A 24,660-nucleotide genomic window follows, 5' to 3' on the forward strand; every position below is an offset into this window, starting at 1 on the left:
ACTCTCATCCTCCTGTGCACTGCAACTATACCTCAGGGTCCCATGTCCTTGCTGAGCTAGTATAAACCCACCCGAACATCACCAGCAAATTTCCCACCCTGGATATTAGTACCCCTCTGGTTGAAGTGAAGACTGTCCTGTTAGTTGAGGTCCCACCTTCCCTAGAATGAGCCCCAATTATCAAAGTACCATAAACTCTTCCTCCTGCACCATCCGTGCAGCCACGTGTTTGGCTGATATCCCTCCCTATTCCTTGCCTCGCTATCACGTGGCATGAGTAACAATCCAGAGATAACAACGCTGTTTGTTCTAGCTCTCAGCTTCCACCCTAGCTCCCTGAAATCCTGCCTTACATCCTTATCCCTCTTTCTACCTATGTCATTGGGATCTACATGAACAATGACTTGAGGCTGGTCACCCTCTCCCTTCAGGATCCCAAAGATACGATCTGAGACATCACGGACCCTGGCACCTGGGAGGCAATACACCAACCATGAATCTCATTCGTTCCCAACAAACCTTCTATCTGACCCTCTATCTATTGAATTCCCAATGACTAACACTCTCCTCCTTTCCCTCCTTCACTCCTGTGCAACTGGGACAGGCTCTGTGCCAGAGACCGAGACCCCACTGCATACCCTTGGTAAGTTGTCCTCCCCAACAGTATCCAAAACGGTATACATGTTTTTCAGGGGAACTATAAGGGGATTCCTCCACAGACTGCCTTATTCCTCTTTGAACAGTCACCCAGCTTTCTTCGTGCCCAGGAGTAACTACTTCCTTGTAACTTCTATCTATCACAGCCTCTGCCTCCCGAATGATCCGAAGTTCATCCAGCTCCCACTCCAGTTTCCTAACACGGTCTTGGAGGAGTGAGAGTTGGGTGCACTTCCTGCAGATGTACTTGGATGGGAGACTAATGGCATTCCTCACCTCAAATATCATGCAGGAGGAACATTGCTCTCCCTGCACTGCAATCCCTACTAGTCCCCTTATCACAAAGTAAAAAAGGAGAGAAACTTATCTGATGTGTCCTTGGTGTTTAAGGTTAGAGGAGGTGGATGGGTGGGAAGCCCTGCAAAGGTAGGGTCTCAGGTTTAGAAAACACTCACTTATATAGCTAGAGGGAAATTTTAAAAAGTCCCTTCTTTCCCAGAAACCTCTGTTTGCATTTCTTATTTCCAGTATCCATTATCCTTTGGTTCACCAGATTTGCAAATGTCCTTTAGGAAAGACAATTTCCTGCCTTTATCTGGTCTGGCCTACATGTGACTCCACACCCACAGCATTGTGGTTGACTGTCAACTGCCCTGTGGGTAATTAGGGATGGATAATAAATGCTGACCTAGCCAGCGATGCTCACTTATTGAGAACAAATTTAAAAAACATAATTCTTTTAGAGGTAAAGGAGGGAGTTAGTGATTCATATCCTTCCAGATCAAATTCCTGTCCACTGCTGAGGCACATAAAATTTATCTCTTTCTATTTACCTCAACCACTACACATGGTTGCAAGTTCCATACACTCACTACTCTCTGACTAAAGAGGTTTCGCCTAAATTCCTCATTTGATTCATTAATGATACTCTTCTATTTATGTCCACAAGTTTCGGACTACACTGCATCTTCTAATCTACTCTATCAATTTGCTTTCTAACGTTACTGAGCTCTCCAAAGTCATCTCTCAGACTACTCTTATTTAAAAATAAAGAGCCTGTTCAGTCTTCCTGAATAAGTATAACTGCACCCAAGTGTAGATAAAGAGGAGATTGGCTTGACATAGGTTGCAGAGAATAAAAAGAAATCAACACATTTACAAAAAGAATCAACCAGCAAAGCTCAGTGGAACATTTCAAGTTAGTCGAGAAGGCCAAACTGACATAGAATTGAGAGAGGAAAAACTCTCAGGGAATACTAATTATCGGGAATACTCTCATTTTTTTATGATTCTGAGATGCCGGTGTTGGACTGGGGTGCACAAAGTTAAAAATCACACAACTCCAGGTTATAGTCCAACAGGTGCTTGGACTATAACTTGATGTTGTGTCATTTTTAACTCATTTTTTTAAGACAGAAGCCCCGGAATGTTTAATGTTTCCTAATTTTGGTGTTCGCTCAGTTCTGGCATTGTTCTAAGAAATCTTTCTCCACTGTTTTTCTATTGCTTTAGCAACGTGGAAACCACTTACCATGCACAGTATCCTAAGTGCTAATATTTTCAAAACACAGACTATTCAAAAACAAGATATAGTTCACATACTGTATTCAAAACTGTCCAAAAATAATAAGAATTTACGGATCAGCACTTGCATAACCACCTACAAACCACCTGTGTGGTTTGTGCAATAAACCACCTACAAACGTAACTCAAGGAGAACAATTAACAATAAAGGTAAGTTCTCACAGGGGCATGCAATTTTGACAAACATAGAAAGGTGAATAACATTATTACATTTGCTGTTATAAATTGAAGGATACTGATGCCAACCAGCAGACATTCATGATTATCTGCTAATTTGCTAAACTCAAACTGTCAAATGCTAATTCTTTTCAGCCGTCACATCTGATGAAATATTGATGATCTCGCCATTTAGAAAATGAATACATCACTGGACTAATTAGCACCCTGCCACTTCTGTCCATCATTTTAATGTATCACTAGAGTGCTTACAGTTCAAGGGTTTCTGTGTATTTATCTGATTAGCATTATCGTGTGCAGTCATTTTATATATTCAGATGAAGTCATTTACAAAAGTACTCTAATTCTTTGGTCCAAGGTTGTACTGAATGTGCTAAGGTTCTGCTGAATGGTAGAAGGCTTCAGAAGCATCAGTGACTGAAATACTTTTGTAAAACACAGTGAAGGATTGGCAATACAAAAATTAGCTGTCTTTATTACTCCATGCAAGGTTCAGATTTATTTTGTGTGTTATGTTATTACATCTGTAGAAATACATAGATGTTTGGAAAAAAACTTATATTACCCATAATATAGAGAGCATGAAAAGAAGTATATATTCTGAGATTGGCGATCTCTGACAAGGGCTGGATTCTAGAGTCATAAACAGGGAGGTCACTAACCTGAAAGAATGGTCATAATGATGTTGGGTCAACAATCTAATGTCATTCCACCAATCTCCAGCATTCCAGAAGGTGAACAGGTGCCAAAATGAGAGCCCACATAGCATCCTAAAACTAAATGATGAACAACACTTGTACTCAGTAAAGAGACAATTGACTGCAACACTACATTGGCCACTTGTGCCCCCTGAAACTGCCACCAAGATTTTCTCCAGTGGGAAGGGAAAATGGGTCCAGTGTACACTGCACTGCTGTCATTCAGAGGGGTGGAATTGGTGGTAAATGCAGTTTGAGGGTAGTGGTGACTATACATGGTACACTGTAGCTGCCTTCAGTCAGATCCAATCCTTTTTTGATGGATTTTCAGAAGAATATAATTGTGGGCATTAGACCTTTCAGGAAAGAGCTGATCTAAAGCTGCTGGGTTATTTGGAAAGGTAAGTTAACCTATGGGGAATTAGGGTGCCCCTATGGGAAGGTCCAAGGACTTATTTTGTGTGGTGAAGTACGCTCGAGTGAGGTCTGGTACTCCATGGAAGTGTTAGAGTATACTTTTGGATTGTTCATGTGCACTTTAGTAATGTTATAAATAGACATGAATGTGCATAAAAAGTGGGTAAACTCGTGTGATCTGTTACGCTCATTAGAACTGTCAAGTTTAGATTTAGATTTAGATTAGATTACAGTGTGGAAACAGGCCCTTTGGTCCAACAAGTCCACACCGACCCGCCGAAGCGAAACCCACCCATACCCCTACATTTACCCCTTACCTAACACTACGGGCAATTTAGTATGGCCAATTCACCTGACCCTGCACATCTTTGGATGGTGGGAGGAAACCGGAGCACCCGGAGGAAACCCACGCAGACATGGGGAGAATGTGCAAACTCCACACAGTTAGTCGCCTGAGGCGGGAATTGAACCCAGGTCTCTGGCGCTGTGAGGCAGCAGTGCTAACCACTGTGCCATCGTGCCGCCCAAATTGTCAAAGAAACTGTCAAATTGTAAAAGGAACTATCAAGTGAATTGTCAAGCTCATTGGAACTGTTAAGGAGCCTACTAAACTGTCACAGGAACCATCAAACTCTCAAGGGAAATGTCAACTGATTGTCAAAGTGGCCATTAAAGAAACCATCCAGCTGCAAAATGAACTGTTAAACTGCCAAGGGAACTGTCCAGCCCATTGGAAACATCAAGCTGTAAAGTTATTTAAATATTCTGGTCTTCAATTTTTTGCGAAATCTATCTGCAGTATAAAAACAAATAGTGCTTACTATTTCACTCTGGTGACAAATGCCTGAAGGCTGTCATTAAATGACTGGTGATGCATGACTGGTTTCAAACCTGCCGCTATCAACAGTTTGACTGACAGTTCTAAGTTCTTCTGGAGGCTTTGAAGTGGGACTGTGAATACAAATGCTTGTTTTCATAAGGGATTAAGTAGTTAAAGGAATTTGCATGTTTTCTTTAATTTCAATTTAAAAATATAGTGCAGTTATCAATAGGCACATAGAACATGCTTTCATTTCAGCTTGAGTATTCAGGTCAGCCCATGGTAAATACTGGGTGATTTTGAATGGGGACAAGGGGCTTGTAAAGACAAAGGCTGGTGTGTTGGAGCATAGTTTGGCTCAATGTTGGTACAGATGCAGACACAAAGATACAGAATCTTATTTCAGGCAGCTCGTAGCTTAGCCTAATACAAACACGAATGATTGATAGCATCAAATATATTCAAGACATCCCCGATAGTTAAGCCACAATTTTTTATAGATAGGGACAGCATGAGCATTTTTCCACTATAATATTATGTCCATCAGAACAAACTGAAGAAATCTTACGTTTTACGTAGGTCATATCCATAGCCACAATCACAGCCCCAGTCATCTGATAAGAACCTTGTAAAAGCTTAAATTAGCTCAATATACTGAAAAATAAATGGAAAGAAAATCTGTAGACATGGAGAATCTTACTAGAACTACAAAAGCTAAGTTGCATTTCAAAAAAATCAGGATATGGGGCAGATAACCAGACACGAGCTGAAAATGTGTTGCTGGAAAAGCGCAGCAGGTCAGGCAGCATCCAGGGAACAGGAGAAGGGCTTATGCCCGAAACGTTGATTCTCCTGTTCCCTGGATGCTGCCTGACCTGCTGCGCTTTTCCAGTAACACATTTTCAGCTCTGATCTCCAGCATCTGCAGACCTCACTTTCTCCTTGCAGATAACCAGACACCCAAAATAAATTTACTCCCTTAGAGGAAGAGTTTATTTTCTCCATCGAAGGAAAAATATTAGTTTGAAAAGAAAATAATGAAGGCTCAGATCACTAAATTTAACAAACAAACATTTTTAAAAATGTTTAAAATTATGCAGAAAAAACAAATTAAATCTTGTAGAAAAAAAACCTGTCAAGCAAATTATTAAATTATCAGCATCATTCAACTGAGAGTGAGCAATTGAGTGCTGAAAAAGAGTATTATAAAACAATGTCTTGAAGGGAAAAAAATATTTTTAATGAGCTTTTATTTTTCAATTAGAATTATTTAAGAGCTGATATGAGCACAAAGAGAGTTCTTTCAATGTAAAACTGCATAGTAAGTTCATTGAAGAAGCAAAAAGTGAACAAATTATCCAGAACGTTTAAATCATCATGAAGTTTTGAAGACCAGGAAAATTGAGCAAAATTATAGTCTTTCCTCCATCTTGGATGAAATAAAAAATGCAATATTTCTTCATCTTAGAACATTTTAGTAACCTTTAAGTGAAACAATGAGGACAATTCTGTAACAGTAGCTTTTCAACTTGTATTAGTACAAAATTATGAATATTTACTGAAAAGCAAAGTTAAAAAAAATTCCTCAATAAAACAGAAAATGTATTAATATCCCAGCTTTATAAGCAATTCATCTTCATGAATCAGTAATTGAAAAAATACTGTTAAAACATCTTTTCATAGAAGATTTAACATTTAATACAACTGAAGTGGTTACATAATTTATAACACTGAACAGTAAAATGAACCACAAAATAATTAAAAATTTTCAAAAATTTCCAACACCTTTCAAAACATCATTGTGAATCAGGGAAAGAACAAGTTTTGTAGAATGACAATGGAGAAAGATTTTAGTCAGTTTAAACAGGGATTGAAACAGGATATGAGCCCATGGGACCGAAGGCAAGTTGACAAACTGGATCCAAGTATAAAATATACGAGCAGTGAAGTCTTGTTGCAACTTTATTGAGCATTGGTTATGCAACACATGGAAATTTTATGCAGTTCTGGTCGCCAAACTGTCAGAAAGACGTTATTGCACTAGAAAGGGTGCAGAGGAGGTTCACCAGGATGTTGCCTGAAATGAAAAGTCTCAGTTTGAGGAGAGACTGGTTCGGCTGTATTTGTTTTCCCTGGAGCAGAGGAGATTGAAGGAGTATCTGATAGTGATATACAAAATTATGAGAGACATAGATGTCCAAGAAAAGATCTAAACTCTGGTATCGACTTGGGAGCTGGAACACCATTGATTGCCCTCACTTTACCTTCCAAAGGGGTAACCTGGTGTGCAACACATATGTTTCCCTTCTAAGGCAAACACCCACCTGGGAAAATAACTAAGGCCTGTGCCCATGTTCTCCAAGTGCTCCTAATTGGCTTTTTCTGTTGTTAACACATCATCTCAATAAGTGGCGACCTGGGGTAGACCTTGTAAAATGTTCTCCATCATCCACTGGAAAAGTGCACAATCTGATGATACCCGAAATGGCAGGCTCGTATATTGGTACACACTGTTATGGATATTGAATGTAGCATACTTCTGGGATTCCTCATCTAACTGCAATCGCAAGTATGCATGGCTCATGTCTAGAATTGTGAAGAATGTCCCCCTGCCAGCTTTGGGTGCAAGTCCTTTATGCAAGAGATTGGATATTTATCCAGCTGCAAAAAACTGTTTACCGTTTGCTTAAAATCTCCATAAAGGTGAAATGCTCCATTGAACTTCACAATTGTTCTAGCAAGTGCTACCTGTTCTGTAAACTGCACTACTTTGATGGATTCTTTCGCTCTCCAGCCTCCTGATTCCTGCCTCCACTTTTGCCCGTAAGGCAAATGGCACTGGGTGGGCCTTGCAGCATCATGGAATTGAACAAAGAACAAAGAACATTTACAGCACAGAAACAGGCCCTTCAGCCCACCAAGCCTGAGCTGATCCAAACGTACTGTCTAAACATGTTGATCAATTCCTAAAGCATTTGTATCCCTCTGCTCCCCACCTACTCATGCATCTGTCATGACACATCATGAATGAATCTACCGTGCCTGCCTCTACCACCTCTGCTAGCAACGCATTCCAAATGCCCACCATCCTCTGTGTGAAGTACTTGCCGTGTGTATCCCCCTTAAACTTTCCACTTCTCACCTTGAAAGCATCACCTCTTGTTATTGAATCCTTCACCCTGGGAAAAAGCTTATCTCTATACCCTTCATGATTTTGTAAACCTCAATCAGGTCCCCCCTCAATCTCCTTTTTTCTAATGAAAATAAACCTAACCTACTCAACCTCTCTTCATAGCTAGTACCTTCCATACCAGACAACATCCTCGTAAACCTTCTCTGCACCCTCTCCAAATCATTTTGGTAATATGGCGACCAGAACTGTACACAGTATTCTAAATGCGGCTGAACCAAAGTCTTGTGCAATTTTAACATGGCTTGCCAGCTCTTATGCTCAATACCCCGTCCAAAGAAAGCCAGCATACTATATGCCTTCTTGACCACTCTATCTACCTGTACAGTAACCTTCAGGGTACAATGGACCTGCACTCCCAGATCTCTATGCCCATCATCAACTTTTCCCACGGCTCTTCCGTTCATTGTATAATTTGCTCTAGAATTAATCTTGCCTAAATGCATCACCTCACATTTTTCTTGATTGAAACCCATCTGCCACTTTCCTACCCAACTCTCCAGTCTATCTATATCCTCCTAAATTCTCTGATAGTCCCTTATGCTTTCTGCTACTCCACCAATCTTCGTGTCATCTGCAAACTTGCTGATCAGACCAACAGTGCCTTCTTCCAGATCATTTATGTATATTACAAACAACAGTGGCCCCAACACTGACCCCTGTGGAACACCACTGGTCACCTTTCTCCATTTTGAGAAATTCCCTTCAACTAGTACTCTCTGTCTCCTGTTGCTCAATCAGTTCTTTATCCACCTAGCTAGAACACCCTGCACACCATGTAACTTCACTTTCTCCATTAATCTACAATGGGGAACCATATCAAATGCCTTACTAAAGTCCATGTATATGACATCAACAGCCCTTTCTTCATCTATCAACTTGGTCACTTCCTCGAAGAACTCTATTAAGTTGATAAGGCACGATTTCCCCTGCTCAAAACTATGTTGCCTATCACTGATAAGCCCATTTTATTCTAAATATAAATAGTACCTATCCTCAGTACCCTCTCCAGCAACTTCCCCACCACCGACATCAGGCTCACTGGTGTGTAGTTACCCGGAATATCCCTACTGCCCTTCTTGTACAGGGGGACAACATGAGCAATCTTCCAGTCCTCCGGCACCTCACCTGTATTTAAGAACGCCACAAAGATATCTGTCAGGGCCCCAGCTATTTCCTCTCTCACCTCCCTCAGTAACCTGGGATAGATCCCATCTGGTCCTGGGGATTTGTCCACCTTAATAACCTCTAGCCTACCCAATAATTATGCCAACATGATCCAGACTAATCAAGCTTCTATCTCTAATCTCAACATTCATCATGTTCCTCTCCTCAGTGAACACTGATGCAAAGTAATCATTCAGAATCTCACCCATTCTCTCAGGTGCAAACACTGCCTTCCTTCATTATCCTTTAGTGGACCAATCCTTTCTCTAGTTACCCACTTGCTTCTTATATAAGAATAAAATGCTTTGGGATTTTCCTTAATTCTGTTTGCTAATGCTATTTCATGACCCCTTTTAGCCCGCTTGATTCCTTGTTTAAGACTTGTCCTACTCTTCCGATATTACTCCAGGGCCCGTTCTGTTCTTAGCAGCCTAGACCTTATGTACGCTTCCCTTTTCCTCTTGGCTAGTCGTACAATTTCTCCTGTCATCCACGGTTCACTAATCTTGCCCTTCCTATCCTTTGCCTTCAACAGGACTTGCCTATCCTGCACTACTGTTAACTTATCTTTGAAAGCCTCCCAAATGTGGGCTTCCCTTCAAATAGCTGTGTCCAATCCACATTTCCCAGCTCCTACCTAATTTTGATATAATTGGCCTTGGACCAGTTTAGTACTCTTCCCTTAGGACCATTCTCTTCTTTATCTACGAGTATTCTAAAACTTCCAGAATTGTGGTCACTGTTCCCAAAGAAATCCCCCACTATAACTTCTATCACTTGTCCTGGCTCATTCCCCATACCAGGTCCAATATGGCCCCTTCCCTCGTTGGACTATTCACATACTGCTCTAGAAAACTCTCCTGTACGCTTCATACAAATTCTACTCCATCCAGATCTCTGACACTAAGTGCATCCCAGTCAATGTTGGGAAAATTAAAATCTCCCATCACCACTACCCTATTGCCTCAACATCTATTCATAATCTGTTTACCTATTTGTTCTTCTACCTCACGCTCACTGTTGGGAGGCCTGTAATACAGCCCCAACAGTGTGACTGCACCCTTCTTATTCTCAGCTCCACCCATAATGCCTCACTACCCAAGACCTCCATAATGTCCTCCTTTAGCACAGCCGTGATATCGTCCCTGACCAGCAATGCAACTCCACCCCCTCTTTTACTTCTCTCCCTGTCCTGTCTGAAGCATCTATATCCTGGAACATTTAGTTGCCAATCATCATGCCCTTCCTTCAACCAAGTCTCGGTGATTGCAATAATGTCATATTCCCAGGCACCAATCATTTGCCTTACACACTGTACTCCTTGCATTAAAGTAGATACATTTCAGGCCACCAGTTTTTTTGCACTCATCTGCTCTCTGCCTACTCTTCCCTTTATTAATGTTATCTTCATAATTCTTACAGTCTCCAGTCTCCACCTCGCTGCCTACTTGTTTTCTCTTCTGGTTCCCAGTCCCCTGCCACATTAGTTTCAAACCTCCCAACAGCAGTAGCAAAAACTCCCCCAAGGACATTGGTTCCAGTCTGGTTCAGATGTAGACTGTCCACTTTGTAACAGTCCCATCCTCCCCAGAACCAGTCCCAAAGTCCAACAAATCTGAACCCCTCCTTCCTACGCCATCTCTCAAGCCACGTGTTCATCCCGCCTATTTTTATCATTTCTACGCTGGCTAGCACGTGGCACTGGTGATAATCTCGAGATCACTACCTTTGAGCTCCTCCTCTTTAACTTCTTTCCTAGGTCCCTGAATTCTTCTTTCAGGATCTCAACTAATTTTCTACTTATACCGTTGGTGCCTATATACACCAAGACAACTGGCTATTCACCCTCCCCTTTTAGAATGCTCTTCAGCCGATCGGTGACATCCCTGACTCGAGCATCTGGGAGGCAACATACCATCCGGGAATCCCGTTTTCGGCCACAGAACTGCCTATCTACTCCCCTCACAATAGAATCCCCTATGACTATGGCCCTGCGAGTCTTTTTCCCACCCTTCTTAACAGCAGTGCCTGCCACGGTGCCATGATCATGACAACTGCTGCCCTCTCCTGGTGAGCCATCTCCCCCAACAGTATCCAAAACGTTATATCTGTTTTGGAGGGAGATGACCGCTGGGGACACCTGCACTACCTCCCTACTCTTTTTCTGTCTTTTGGTCACCCATTCACTGTCTCCCTCAACAATCCTAAGCTGCAGTGTGACTAGTTCACTAAATGTGCTATTCACGTGCTCAGCAATGTGGATGCTCCACAGTGAGTCCATCCGCAGCTCCAGAGCCATCATGTGGTAAAACAAGAGCTGGAGCTGGACACACATCTTGCAAGTGTAAGAGTCAGGGACGTCAGACACATTCCTAAGCTCCCACATCAAGCAAGAGGCACATGCCACGGGTCTGAGCTCCCCTGCTATTGTAAGCTTAGCTTTATATGAACTAACTAAAACCAAACAATGCACTTAAATATATGAAAAAGAAAGATAAGAAAGAAATAAAAGCCTGATCAACATGCAAGGTGGCCATGATAGTCCTGAGATCTTCCAGAAAAACTTCCAGGTATTTGGTCAAGTTGAATCTTTCTCAACCAATTTTGCCTCATCAGGCTTGGGCCCAGAGCCTTTTACTACAATCGGTGGTAACTGAATCAGCTGCTTCTCATAAGAGATCGGAACCAAAGTTGTACATTCATCTGTAAAGTTCCCTGGTGCAGATCCTCAATCTGGCCAAGGTCTTGCAGAACCTTAAGGGTTCAAGTCCAGAGCAAATTTTGTTAAAGACTGGTTCTGCAATTACTGAAGTGACTGTGCCAGTTTTGACCTCCATTCGAACCCGATGACCATTTAACTAGACATTTATTTTGATTGGTTCTGAGTTGGATGTTGCTAAGTAATTTAACTGTTCTAAGCCAGATGTAGTTGAACATTTCAAGTTGTGCACTCTCCTTGATATTGATCTGAGTTCTCTTACTCAATTTTGGTCGAGTGGGGTTGTTTTGCTGTCTTGACTCCGCATACTGCAAGAAACTACAATGGCTTGCTGGTCTGGACCCTGAAGAAAATTTCAACCTTTAGGCCAAGGCTTGGCTTTGATTTGGGGTTTTGCTGTAGGCTGACCTAGAGTCCCTCTGTTCAAGTTATGTCCTGTGTGAGGCTAGGCAATTGGCTTCAACCAAGTAAAGTTCCTTAAGCTCAGTCAGCCTGGTGAGAGTGTCCACTTCCATTGGAATACCATGCAAGTTATACGCTCCACTTGCTGCATTTCCCAAAGACAAAACCAGTTGTAGTGCGTGTTTGATGTCCAGTTAGTCGTCAGCACATAGGAGCTTTTGCATGGTTACATCATTAATCCCACACATCAAACAGTCTCTTAGCATCTCATTAAGGGTTAAACCAAAGTCACATGCCTCTGCCAGTCATTTTAACCTCCTCAAAAATGTTGATACAGATTCCCCTGGTTCTAAAACTGATTAGTAAAACTGATAGTGTCTTAGAATTAGAAGAGGCTTAGGGTCTTAGTATTCCTGAACTAAATCTGTCAACTCCTGAAATCTTCTAGTATCTGATGCTTCAGGGAAAATTAGGCTTCTAATAACTGAAAAAGCTATGGGTCCACAAGCGGTTAGGAGGATTACTCTTTGCTTTTCATCTGCCCCAATGTCAATTGCCCAGAAAATGTAACACATTCTTTCCATATACTGGGCCCAGTCTTCGACAGCAACAAATGAGTCAAACTTCCCAAATAACTGCATGGTATCAGAAATATGTACCCCGACTCAAAGATGACTGTTGTGAGTGAATTTCTTCAGGATGTGCTTTACTCTCATTGCCACTTAACTCCAGAGGCCAGTATCCCATCACCAAGCCACCTTTTATTTACATGTGGAAAGTCCTTGACACTGATCCAGCTCTCAGAGTGAATGAGATGTCAGACACTCCTGTTCTTATCTGTCAGCTAGGCTCCCTGATTGGACCAGATTAATAGCCCCAATCAGGGAACTCATGTTCTATGAGGCCCACCTGGCTGATTTTGTGACAATCACAACATGTGTTGCTTGAGAGGGAGACAGGTACTCTCACAATATTTAAGAAGCATTTTGTTGAGCATATAAAATGCCAGGGAATAATAAGCTATGGACCAAGTGAAGGTAAATGGGATTAATATAATTTGGTATTTGTTGATCATCATGGACATGGTGGTCTGAAGGGCCTGTTGAATTGAATTGAATTGAATTGAATTTATTGTCACATGTACTGAGGCACAGTGAAAATCTTTGTCTTGCAAGCAATACAGGCAGATCACAGAGTTAACTAGCATAGATAAGTAAACAATAGGTAAACAATGGTAAAAACAAAAACACTTGTACAGGTGAATGCTACGAGTTTGTGAGTCATTCAGTATTCTAACAACAGTAGGGTAGAACCTGTTTCAAAACCGGCCGGTGGGTGTGTTCAGGCTTCTGTACCTTCTCCCCGATGGTAGAGGTTGTAGAAAACATTGCCAGGGTGGGATGTATCTTTGAGAATGCTGGCGGCCTTTCCTTCTGTCCTGTATGACTCTATGATTCTGGCAGATATGAAAAGACAATTCATGTAACATAAAATTGCTTCAAGATTACAGAAGAAGCTTAGAGAAGATGAAGTGAGCACATATCTTACTCTGTAGGTTCAGTAGTAAATTATGTTTTACAATGACGCAAGTTAAAAGAACAGGAGGATAGCTTTAATATTATCATACGTGCAATTGACAATTACATTACGTTAATTACCAATAATATAATGAAATGAGCAGGAATGACTAGAAAGGCAAACTTGTTGAGCAATGTACACCATTGTCAGAATTTTAAAATTATGCTGATTTACAACCAGAACTCATTCAAGATAGAGTTCATGTTGGAATTCCAGATTCATCTGTCTCAAATATGTTGCAATAAAAAGAAAATTTCAGATTGGAAAAAACTACTCATGTAAAACATAAAAGTTATAAACAGCACAAAAGAATGATGGGAATGGAAAACCAGCCTTGTGCAAGAAACTCATTAGATTTTGTCAACTTTCTAATTACAAAAATATCAGGAACCTCATGATAGACCATCACAAACGTTGATCTTTGGCTGAACTTTCCTATTCAAAGTGTATTGTCAAATGAGATTTATGGCTCCTGGTCTGCCATGCCTGACAACAATTTTCTTCTGCAATCGTCCAATTTTCATCCCATTATTTGGGGCTCTGAAGTGCTCAGCCCATACTATTGCTGGCTAAGAAACTTGGCAGAGCTAGCCATTGCTGAGATCTATCACCGATCATTCCACTGGCACCCATATTTAAAGCACAGCTGCATACCACCTCAGACACTGGAAGCCAGAAATTGCTCTTCATACAGCAATATTCACACCTGCACATTTAGGATATAGTTCAAAAAGGGAAATTAGCTCTTTGCTTCATCCTCAGCGTCCTGGAGGTGCAGGTAGAAAGGGTGGTGGAGAATTGTCCATGATAAATCATGCTGACTGGCAAAGGAAGTCAAACCAGCCTGGACAGACATAGCAACCCAGGAACATGCTCTGTTCTTGGAAAACACAATTCACTCAGAATTGCAGAAACGAGTTTAATGATTATCTGCGCTTTTCAATAGTAAGTGCCACTATCTTCTCTCCGTTAGCTCAGACTCACAGGATCATCACTCAACCCTGCCAACTGAACACACCTCTCACCAAGTATGGAGGAGCATATCTCTCAACACTGCACGCATCATGGCCATTCAATGCTCTGATCCACTTCCTCCTCCCAAACTACAACCACTCCTGCCTTTCCTTACTAACTCACTAGAGACATCTCAACACCTCTGCTGCCCATATAAAACCTCTGATACCTCTCCCATCCACATCCATCATATTCAATTCTTCCCTTTCTCTCAGTGCAGAAACAATTGTCTCCCGACTGAGTTGAGAGGGCCAAGACCAAGATACCAAGAGGGTACAAGGTGCCTTAGTGGCAATGACTAATAATCCAGAATGCCAAGTTAATATTCTGGGGATATGGGTTCAAATCCTGCCGTAGCAGATGGTGAAACTTGAGTTCAATATTAAAATAAAATCTAGAAAAACATCTAGCCTAATGGAACGATGTAGCCACTATCAATCTTGTAAAAAAAAACATTTGGTTCACTGACGTCTTTTAGGGAAAAGTATCTACTGTCCTTACTCAGTCTGGCCTACATGTGACTCTGGAATCACTGCAATGTGATTGACTCTGAAATGGCCCTGGCAATCCACTCAGTTCAAGAGCAGTGAAGGATGGACAATAAATGCTGCCCTAGATACTAACACCCGCGTCCTGTGAATAAATGAAAAAAATATACTGCAGGAAGAATGATAAACGTGAGACTCCTCACACCATATGAGGAAGGATGCTGGAATTAGTCAGAGAACAGCATGACCAGTCATGAGGGACTGGTCATGCTGTTCGTAATTGTCTTAATTGTCACAAGCTTTTCTCCCTCTTGCATAACTAATTCCCCAGCTTTATTGATCAATGCATTGAGTATAGGAGTTGGGAGGTCATGTTGTAGCTGCACTAGACATTGGTTATGCCACTGTTGGAATTTTGTGTACAATTCTGGCTTCCCTGCTAGAGGGAAAGATGTTGTTAAACTTGAAAGGATTCAGAAAGGATTTAAAAAGATGTTTCCAAGGTCTGTGCTATAGGGGAATGCTGAATTGGCTGGAACATTAGAGGCTGAGGGGTGACCTTCTAGAGGTTTATAAAATTATGAGGGGCACGAATAAGGTGAATAGTGAAGGTCTGTTTCACAGGGTAGTGGAGTCCAAAACCTGACATACCATTCATTTTACTATCATCCATGTGCCTATCCAAGAGTTGCTTAAATGTCCCTAATGTATCTGACTCCACTACCACTGCTGGCAGTGGTACGTAGGAATGTTTGAGGACTCTGGATCTATACCCGATTGAGTTTAGAAGGATGAGGAGGTAGCTAATTGAAACTTAGAGAATACTGAGTGGCCTGGACAGAGTAGATGTTGGGAAGATGTTTCCATTGGTAGGAGAGACTAGGACCCGAGGGCACAGCCTTAGATTAAAAGGAAGACCTTTGAGAACGGAGATAAGGAGAAACCTCTTCAGCCAGAGAGTGGTGAATCTATGGAATTCACTGCCACAGAAGGCTGTGGAGGCCAGGTCATTAAGTGTATTTAAGACTGAGATAGGTAGGTTCTTGAGTATCAAGAGGATAGAGGGTTATGGTGAGAAGGCGGGAGAATAAGGTTGAGAATCTTATCAGCCATGATTGAATGGTGGAGCAGATTTGATGGGCTGAATGGCCAACTTCTGCTCTTATGTCTACTGGTCTTATGATCTTATAGGAGTTTAGAATGATATGGGCCAAATGCTAACAAATTTGACTAGATTAATTCAGGATATATGGTAGCATGGATGAGTTGGACTGAATGTTCTGTTTCTGTGTTGTATATCTCTGTGACTCTTCTCTAATGCAGGCACTATTGGTTCACAACAAAATTCTGTGAAGTAGAGAGCAGTACCAGAGCTCTATCTCTGCTTCTGAGGAGGATGTGGCTCCATCCTTAAAGGATGCCCTGGCAGTGCTTTCAGGCACTTAGAGAGATTCAGCACACTGTGTGCACTACTTATGTTAGCCTTTGGAGCATAATCTGGACTAACTGACAAGACTTTACAGCTGCTTGACAAGGAAAAGCCCCATGTTTCTGAATCTCTGTTCAAGGACTGTTGGCGACCAGGCATCTGCTCAGCACCAGGCAGAAGATGCTGATATCTTGGCTATTAATGGCGTTGTGAGAATTATACAGAAAGGCACAGGAGCAACAGGCAGCTTTGTCAGAGATACTCAGTAAACTGGAAGGAAGGGCAGAAGAGTGCATCAACATTGTCAGTAGCATGCTGACTCCATGGAGAGGTTGGTAGCAGCCATGAAAAGCCACCCCAACATGGTCAAGGTCTGCCAGATAGGAACATAGGCCTGTGCTCTATTGCTGTACTAATAGGTGCTCAACATTAATTGCTGGTTGATAGGCTGCACAAGGCTTCTTGACCACATTCCAGGTGCCCCTTCCTCTCAGGGTGACAGGGTGATGCTCGCAGGCACCGGAGGGAGAAATAGCCACATATAGTACCCAGTCTCACCGTAAGCTACCTGTCAATACATTCCGGAACACTCTACCTCCATCTGTGATGCCTATGCATTTGGGCTGTGCGCTATTAACAGGCCTGGGCTCGCTCGGTCCACAGGCCCCTTGGATCAACCAGTCACATGTTCCATGTTAGCAGGGCTAACTAAGAGCTAGGTCTCACCATCCCAGCTGCAGAATCCGGGACTGCACTTCGACATAGAGTCATAGAGTAATGCAGCACAAAACAGACCCTTTGGCCCAAACTGGTCAATGCTGACCATGGTGCCAACTCCACTAGTTCCAATTGCCCACATTTGGCCCATGTCCCTCTAAAACCTTCCAATCCATGTATCAATTCAATTGCTTTTTACATGTTGCTATTGTAACCATCTCAACCACTTCCTCTGGCAGCCCATTCCATATGCGCACCACACTCTGCATGAAGAAGTTGCCCCCTCAGGTCCTTTTAAATCCTTCCCCCTCTCACCTTAACCCTGTGCCCTCTACTTTTCAATTCCCTAAACCTGGGAAAAAAGACAGTATGCATTCATTCTATCTATGTCCCTCATGATTTTATACACCTTCAATAAGGTCATCCTCTCAACCTCCTACATTCTGAGGAATAAAGTCATATCCTGGCCAGCCTCTCCCTATATCTCAGGCCTACTAGTCCTGGCAACATCCTCAAACTGAGCTTTTCAACTGGCTTTTTTAAACAGCTCATCTCTGTAACAGCAGTCCCAGTGGGTGCCTCCAAAATCCTTCCAGGAGCCAAAGCCCAGTTTTAATGATCACTCATAGCTCCACAATGAAACATCCAACTGAAAACTTTCTCCCAAGTCAGGTTTGCAGATCCAGGACTATTCCCAACTCTAAGCTCTGAAATCAGTAGCTAATTATAAACACACTGCTTCAATACCCAGGCTGGTGAGCCAGGATGTGAACAGTTCATTGGTCATTGGTGTACACTGGCAAAACATTCAAAGGAATTAAAATCTAGAGATAAGAGTGCATTTGAGATGACTTTCTGTGGATGTTCTTCGATCATGATTTTAAAATTTGATTGGCAGAAACCTTGGAAAATTGACCATACTTTAACGAGTTTTATACGTAAATGTGTCATCATTTGACTGCGCAATCTGACAAGCTGGTTGTCAGAAAACACTTAAAATCCTTTTAGGCTTTTTTTTTACTGCAGGAAGTTGCAGCAAGAATAATGGTAGTATGTGTAGGTTGAATGAATGAGAGTGATGGAATGATAGCATAGTTAGAGATGTTAATTGTTACAAACCAATTTCTCAAGCTCATCAGGAGAAAAGATACCTTGGGCAACATTACTTAGAGATTCAGGACTACTGGGATGACATAAATACGTTACTAAAATACCACCGAAAACACTGTTGAAAAATGTGAACACTGTGCTATCTGTCTCTAACAATGTAGATATGGTACTAAATATATCTCATAATCCAAGTGGATTGTTATTCAGGTCCTTCTATTTTTATCACAACTAAACTCACAAAATTACATAGAATTAGAAAGCTTTTAGCAGCGATGAGCAATCCCACAATTAAATCATTTACAGAAAGCTGCTATGGATGAGCATCCAGCTTTTAGTGAATCATATGATTTATTGGACATCAATGCAGAAATCACAATGGATTGATCAGTGTACAGTCTAATTCTGTTGATATTTACTCATCCTTTGCTCTATCCGAGTACTCTTAAAAATGCTCACAACAAATGAAAGCAAACTTTCTTTCGTGACATGCTTACCAACTCAATTTTCACAACCACGATCTCCCCCTCAGGCCACCACTAAAATAACCGTTGGAGTCTTATATTACTTTTAATCTGCATCTGCTAATGAGGACCATCAATATAGAACGATGGCTTGACCATCTCATTGGAAGTAAAAACCACAAATTATAGGACCTGGCATTCAGAAAATGGGTGAATATCCTAATAAATTTTAATTGATCATCTGTACAGCTATTTTTGGTGTTTAAATTATAGCCTTATTTTCAGCAAACTGCTGTAAGGTGTCATCAAAAGTGTTAGCAACTGAACTTGCTTAGCAATAACCTGCTCACTGATGCTCAGCTTGAGTTCCATCAGGGACACTCAGTTGCTCACCTCATTACAAACTTGGTTCAAACATGGACAAAAGCACTGAATTCCAACGATGAGGTGAAAGTAACAGCTCTTAACAACAAGGCTGCATTTGACTGACTGTGGCATCAATGAGTCCCAGCAAAATTGGAGTCAATGGAAATCAGGGGAAGATATCTCCGCTGGTTGGAGTCACATCTGGCACAAAGGTAGATGGTTGTAGTTGCCGGAAGTTAATCATCTCAGCTCCAGAACATCTCTGCAGGAGTTCCTTAGGATAGTGTACCTGGCCTAAACATCTTCAGCTGCTTCATCAATGGCCGTCCATCCATTATAAGGTCAGAACTGGGTATGTTCACTGATGATGACGCAATGTTCAACATCACTCATGACTCCTCAGTTACTAAAGCAGGCCACGTTGAAATACAGAAAGACCTGGACAATATCCAGGCCTGAGCTGAAAAATGCCAAGAAACATTAATATCATACAAGTACCAGGCAATGACCATCTCCGACAAAGTGGTCTAAACACCATCCTTTGACATTCAATGATGTTAACATCACTGAATCTCCCACTATCAATATCCTCAGGGTCATGCTTGACTAGAAACTGAACAGGGTTATCCATCTAAATACAATGCCTACAAGAGCAAGTCAGAGGCTAGGAATCCTGGAGCGAGTAACTCACCTGACTGCCTGTCCATAGGGCACTAGTCAGGAGTATGATGGAATATTCTCTAAATTCCTGGATACCATAGTTCCAACAACAGTCAAAAGCTTGACATCTTCCAGGACAAAGCAGCACACTTGATTGGCACTATATCTGTAAACATCCATTCTCCCTACCACCAAGATTTAGGAGTAGCAGTGTGGACGATCTACAGACAATGCTACAGAATTCACCAAGGATCCTAAGACAGCACCTTCGAAACCTATGACCACGCCCACCCAGAAGGACAGGGGCAGCTAATATTTGGAAACATCATCACCTACAAGTGAGTCATTCACAGTACTGACTTGGAATGTATCCCTGTTCCTTCAGTATCGCTGGTCAAAATCCTGAAATTCCTTCCCTATCAGCATTGTGGGTCTACCTACAGCACATGTTCTGCAGTTGTTCAAGAAGGTAGCTCACCACCTCCCTCTCAAGGACAACTAAGAATGGGAAATAAACACTGGCAATGGTAAGGAAAATGCAAGCTAATCACTGAAATGGCAGCATTCCTGCAGTGACAGAGAATCTGGGTCAACTTTTACTGAACAATTCTCTCAAAACAACACGTACTGTAAAGGAAACAGAGTGATCTTGCAAATTATTACAGTTTTAGTGACACCGACGTCCCATGTGTGAATAAAAAAATGATAAAATCTTTCATTTAAATTACACTTAAAAAGTTGGTTTGTGCAAAAGCTACTCTGATTCACTTAACAACGAAGGCAAGGAGTTTGCTCTCAAAATAATGTAATTATGACAACTGAAACATAACTCCATCCCTGTGAGTTGGTGTTATTGGTTTCTGAGGCTTAGTCAGTGCTTGAGAAGTACTGTACATGAGAATATGAGCAAAGTCCTTTCATTGTTACTTCAATAATTTTATGTATCTACAGCTGCAGCTTTGACAGTAACTGATGCAGATGAAATATCAAATGTGTCTTCTTATGGCTACAATCCTTTAAATTTTACTAAACCTTTTGCTGCAGAATTAAAGAATTGTAACTTTAAGGTCATCCACTGAGCATGTGCAAAAGGTCAGAATTATATCAAATCACATGGAACAGTAGCCCAGGGCTGTAAGGCTCCAAGTAAGATTCCTAATTTTTCTACACCGTCTACATAGTTCAGATGAGTAAAGCTTGTTAATATTCATCCGTATGAGTTGGAACTCATCTACCAACAATACCGCACGGGCTGTCCATGTAATGTGTGCTCTCTGTAATTAGACCAAGGTGCACAGAAAACATATTCTACATATAGTAATGATGTAAAGACAGTTCTGTTGTGCTATATATACAATGCAGAGCAATGCCATTGACATTGCACTGAGACCTTATAATCAACCCTTACATTCTTTGAGATTCAATATCATCTTTGTAAGAGTTCAGTCAAAGCTAATACACTGCAGAGCTTTATTTGCATATTTGCAGGCAATTATATTTGAAAGGGCAGATAGTAGTACAGATTCTGTCACTTCCATAACATTTATTAGCACTAGGAAACAAATTCATATTTTGTTTTTTTTGTGTGTCAGATGCCAAAGAGACAAATCATGCAAATTCTGAAAGCAGTCAACAGTTATTTTTACTGTTTGCACCTGATCTTGTTTTGTTGCTTATCTGAGTAGCTGACAAATTCTCTGATAATGAAGGCTATCTAATATGCTACTAATTAATATAATACTTTGGTTAGTCAAGGTTTATACTTTGCAAATTTCTTACCTCAATTTTGGAAGCATTTTAATTGGGTTAATATGATGGCAACACAATAGAGAGAGATTGGGCCAACTCACTGGCCTTTGCTTCTCCATCTGGAATTTTCTATGGATGTATCTCCTTAAACAGGCTGAAGCAGCATCACTTGAATGGCATTGAGGAGAGCCCACAACAATTATATTAAAACCAGGAGGGTCAGAGTGGCAGTGGTATGGAAAATGCCAGTTTATCACTGAAATGGCAGCATTCCTGCTGTGACAGAGAATCTGGGTCAACTTTTACTGAGCAATTCTCTCAAAACAAACACGTACTGTAAAGGAAAAAGAGTGATCTTGCAAATTATTACAGTTTTATTTTTGTATTATCTTTTTAAGATTCAGTCAAATGATCCAAAAGAAAGATTTACATTCATAAAAGGCCTTGTCACATTTATCAGAAATCGTTCAAAACAGCTCACAGTCATACTCAAAATAACTTAAAAGGCAACGTCTTTTAAGTAGCTAATTATAGCAGTTAATTGTTACATAGCAGGATCTCAGGTATCACTGTGAAGTTAATAACTGCATAATCTGGATTTGTGGTATTGGTTGACAAAAGATTACAGGATAGCAAGTGGACTCCTTTCCCTTTGTCAAATATTGCCTTTGATTTTCTAAGATCAGCCTGAAGAGATAAACATTGGGATGATCTTTCTTTCATTTTATGGCAGTGCTTTTTTTTGAGTGGGAATCATGGCATCCCGTTGAAAAAGGCCCCTGATTGTTTATCAATCTGTGCAGCCCTGTGTCTGCATGATATGTAACATTGTACCCTCAGAGAATGTACCACAGTCTGTGTTCAGAGCCTGTTGCAGTGGAAGTAAGCTGAACAAGAGATATACAAGGTAATGGAACCTGCTGCTCCTCAGCCTACACGGCCCCTATTTTATCCCTGAACTCTGTCCAAAAATGTTGGCATGAATGAGGTGCTCAGTGATGTTGGTGGCAGGGAGGTGTTAACCAAACAAAGCACAATGCATTTGGATGACCAGGGACTAGGGGCCTCTTGTACAATGGATGAATGTGTGCACAATGTTGCTACCATCTAAAAGCCATAAAATTGGTGGATCCTGTAGCCACCACCACGTTCCCCCCCCCACCACCCATCCCTCAGGTCAAGTCACTTGCCCTGCTCATTCTGACTGTGGTGACAGTCATTTCCTTCCCCATTGTGCACTTTTGATTTTCAGTACAATGGAAGGTGACAGTGAGTGCTGCTTGTCCAGTGGCTTGCGGTCTTAGCCTCTAATTGTCACTGAGACCCCGGAGAGCCAGATTCCACTTGCCGGTAGCCCTTCCTGTGAATCCTATTGGCTCTGCATATCCACAACCCAACAACCCAACAACATGAGGCTGCATCTGCCCACTTTATCCTGCAGCCCCTGGCATATGAGGTGACCATGCCATGTGTCATCCTACACTGTTGCCTCCTGAAGCCAAGGTGATCCTGATCAATGATGAACCACCCAGCCCAAATGACCCCCTTCCCATCATGCTTTACTGTATCCCCTTTTGCAGAGATGGTTGTCTGCATTTACAATCCTATCTTCACCTTAGCCTGCAGACCTGATCCTGAAGAATACGTTGCTGAGTCTCCTTCCCATGGCAGCAACACCCTTGATCTCCCCCTTTCTTCATGAGTACCTGCATGAACTTCAGTAGGAACTACATTCCTAAGGGCTTGAGATATGATTGCCCACTTCCTGCACATGCAGTGTAACACATTACAGCACAGCAAGATGGCCGCCTCCTTGACTAAGGACTGCTAACCAGCATAGCAAACAGTCGGGTTATGATTAGATTAGATTAGATTAGATTACTTACAGTGTGGAAACAGGCCCTTTGGCCCAACAAGTCCACACCGATCCGCTGAAGCGCACCCACCCAAACCCATTCCCCTACATTTACCCTTGCACCTAACACTACAGGCAATTTAGCATGGCCAATTCACCTAACCTGCACATTTTTGGACTGTGGGAGGAAACCAGAGCACCCAGAGGAAACCCACGCAGACACAGGGAGAATGTGCAAACTCCACACAGTCAGTCGCCTGAGGCAGGAATTGAACCCGGGTCTCTGGCGCTGTGAGGCAGCAGTGCTAACCACTGTGCCACCGTGTTTATGTTCACTGGCATGGCATGGCAAGGCAAGGCAAGACAATGAATGGATGGTGTGAGCATACAGATAGGCACTCAGTTAGTGAGTGCTAAGAAAGCAAGTGAGCAGCCCTGAGATGTAGCCTGAGGCCTGGTCTGTAAGCTAGGTGCCTGTATCTGCACACAAATGGTCCTTGCAAATGTATCAGAGGAATGCTCTAGGGGAGTTAGCAACTGTCAACTGCCAATTCCATGATGAGGGATGTGTGTGGCTGTTGGCCCCACGTTGTGCTGCATGGTGCTGAGTAACATGGAGCCTCCTCAGAGCCAGGCGCAACCAGGAAATGCTGGATACCTGCTCTGACCTCCATGTCGATATTTCTCAGCATCTAGCTTGTTTACCACATTTGGTAAGGTAGGAAACCCAATATTAATGAAGGGGGTGTGATATTAATAAGACATCTAACACTCTACAATCTCCTTTAAGTGAAACCTCACTGATGCTTGGCAGGAAACTCACCTTCCTGCTTGTCAGAAGCACAAAATTTGCAGTGCATTCCTGCCCAAATCAAAATAGGCCTAACAAGATTTCACCAAAGCTCCTTTGACAGCAGCTTCTAAACTCCATGACCATTTCCATCTGGAATGACAAGGGCATCAGATAAATGGGAGCACCAGCTTCTGCAACTAACCTTCCGGACTTGGAAATAGATCACCATTCCTTCAGTGTCATTGGGTCAAAATCCTGGAACTCCCTCTCAAGCAGCATTGAGAAGTTCACGAAGGCAGTTCACCACTGCCTTTTCAAGGGCAACTCAGGACAAGCAATAAATACTGGTCCAGCCAGTGAGGCCCACATCCCATGACTGAATAAAAAAACTTCTGATCGGATTCTCCCACAGGTTTTGTCACAGTTCACACTATTCAGGGATTCCACCTGAGGTTTCTATTCCCATGACTTTAGAACATTGAGCTAAAATAACATCAATTGTTTTAAAATAATAACAAGAGCTTGTTAGAGTAATACAGGAAAACCACTTCTCCTGGAATCTAGAACAAGGATGCACAACCTGATAACTATTGTTAGGGGGCTCCTATG

This window comes from Chiloscyllium plagiosum, unplaced genomic scaffold (assembly GCF_037043375.1).
Source record: "Chiloscyllium plagiosum isolate Xiang-an unplaced genomic scaffold, Cpla_swu_hap1 HiC_scaffold_1, whole genome shotgun sequence".
NCBI classification, from domain to species: Eukaryota; Metazoa; Chordata; class Chondrichthyes; order Orectolobiformes; family Hemiscylliidae; genus Chiloscyllium; species Chiloscyllium plagiosum.